Below are 2,712 nucleotides of genomic sequence, written 5' to 3' on the forward strand. Positions count from 1 at the left end.
TGTGTGCAAAGTAATTTTCATGTTAAAATTAAAAATACTTCATCTCCAATATCTCAAATTTTCTTTATGTAAACCCTAAAACTTTCTAAATACATTTCAAACGTTTTTTTTCAGTAAAACTTTATATTTTATCTGTTATTTTCTCTACTCTATCTATATGTATGATTGGTCAATTTGACTGACCTCGTAACCACCAAAAAAAATAAATATCTAAATTACCCGTTTTTCCCTTTGGGAATGACTTCAAATCTGTTTATCCTAAGTAACTTTAAGCTCATAACAGTATACATCTATTTGTAATTAAATTTTATTGTTTTATTGCCCTTTGAACCATGTCCAACTACTATTTTCACCATATAAGTTGTAAATCAGTTGAGGAATGTGCAGCTCACATTATGCTATCGAATTATATTACCCACGAGCTACTCTCGTGTGTGCCTTGTGAAACACGTTACTGTATTATTATTTATTTTACCTAATCTAATCTTAACTAACCTAAAAAGATCTCTATTTTACATTTTAATTAATTTTATAACAATAAATAAAGAATAAACATGAAAAACAAGAAATAAAGTACTTCTTTTTTCATACTGTCGATTGTTGATGACAGTTAACTCCACTTTATTATACCAATGGTAGTAATGCACTAAATAATTTTTATTTAATTAAAAATTGCACTAAATAACATAGACTAATAACATGCAGAAAGTAGACAATTTTCCCTAACTCTCAAAATGTTTCTGGTTTCCTAACTATGCGACGAGTTCTGTTTCAAATCCATCCAAACTAGTCATTAACATTCCCTTGGGAATGAATCATGTACTCTGAATGAAATTAATGATATTGTGTTCAGAACACAATGTTATAAGATATGTCATTTTATAGATGAAAACCTTGACTTTCTATTGGTTATAGGTAATATAAAATTAAACGTAAGAGAGAACTATTAACAAATCCTGAATAAAGAGAATGTGACAGGTGGGTGTAGCAGGAAGGGTCTGATTTTTCTATTTGATAGCTCTGTAACCAAATAACATTGAAGGCTATAAAAATTATGGTTTGTCTGAGTAATGACAATTTTATAGGGAGTAATTTATGTTTAATGGATAAAACAGAGAAGAGAAGATATCTGTAGAAAATGTGTCACACTAGGGGAAATTCAAGATTTAAAAAAAGTCTTATCTTATAGAATTAAGAACTTAAAACTTGTATACTATTAAAAGATTGATTATTAGCTAACATTTTATGCTGTACTAATTGGTATAACATGAACAAAAAGTAGTTTAATAAAATTTTGGATGTAAGACACTAAAACTTTGTGTCATGCGCAGTAAAGGATACCCATGGCAATATGGTTAACATGTGAAACAATGTTTTAAGCCATGACACAACTTGACTCTAACTGTTCTGCTCTGAGTCTTCCAACTGTTCTTTTCATCAGATTGTCCTCTAAATATGGTCTACGCCTATGTTTATTGTGAAAATATTATTTCACTGGTTCAGATGCACAAAATTTTCTCTCAGAACATTAGGGGTTGAATGAAAAAAATTTCATACTTTTATGGAATATTTGCATATTTCTGTGAGGATTCTCTGTCCAATTAATATGCAAGTATCATTTCAAAAGTTGTTCAACCACAACCTCACTTTTCTACTCTTTTTGATTTTTCCTCTTTATGAAATTATAAGTGATATTTTAATTTTTTATGTATGGATATATTCCATCCGAAGAGTTCCAAGAAACGCTGTTGTGATTATTATTATCATTTGTTTCATGTATCTTAAGCTCAAAGATCAGGGTTGATTACCATATAAAGTAATGTGATATTCTTTTGCATTTTTTTTTCAAAGAGCATTCCAACACATTGGAGGTTTAAGTGTAACAGTTTTTCTTTTGAGGCATTTGTAATCGATTGAAGAGTGTAGTTTATTCTCACTGCAAAAACCCCCTTGGCTTCTAGAAGTTAAACATTTAGATAGTCCTTTAAAATGAAAGTTATATTGCAAGTTCAGTTATTAACATACTTTGAACATCTGTATAATAAGTTTTGGAGAAAATTGTTGAAAACTCTTTAAAATGTCATTTTTAAATTGACCATCTTAATTGTGCCATTAGGAGACCTAACTCAACCTCTTCCAAGTGTCGTTGTTGCTGAACATTCTGACAAGGTCATTCAAGGCCGTTGGCATCCACAAGAATTTTCTTTTTTGACCACTAGTGCTGACAAGACGGCCATTCTCTGGGCATTACCAACAAGTTAAGTACATTCATCACCACCACCACCAGGTTATGTATCTTGCTTGGTAGCTATTGTTAAGATGTAATTATATGGTGAAAGGTGTCGCATCATAAAAGGATTCCTAACTGGGGCTTTCACATTTATGAAGAAAAAATTAACAAGATTAATCATTCTGTGAAACATTCAAGATGGATTTTAAGACTGAATAAATCACAGTAGTAATGTTTGATAACAACTAGAATTTTGTAACTTATTTACAATAATAGTGAAACTATAACTGTAAATCTTATTTGAAGGTGTCATAAGTATGAAAAACAATGTAGTGTTTTGACTGTCATTTGTAAAGACAATATTTGTGTACATTGTGTCTTTCAGCTGTTTTTAGTACATTGTGTCTTTCAGCTGTTTTTAAATAATGTATTTTTGTTTATTAGAGCATTTATTTCCATTTTACGATGTATAAAGTTGCTTG

At 29.9% G+C, this 2,712-nt stretch overlaps 1 pseudogene; it reads left to right on the forward strand.

The window, feature by feature from the left end:
* LOC106461791 overlaps positions 1 to 2,387 on the forward strand; it is a 45,834-nt pseudogene extending 43,447 nt beyond the window's left edge.
* Positions 2,388 to 2,712: the final 325 nt, after the last annotated feature.

Source organism: Limulus polyphemus, unplaced genomic scaffold (assembly GCF_000517525.1).
Source record: "Limulus polyphemus unplaced genomic scaffold, Limulus_polyphemus-2.1.2 Scaffold1032, whole genome shotgun sequence".
Lineage (NCBI taxonomy): Eukaryota > Metazoa > Arthropoda > Merostomata > Xiphosura > Limulidae > Limulus > Limulus polyphemus.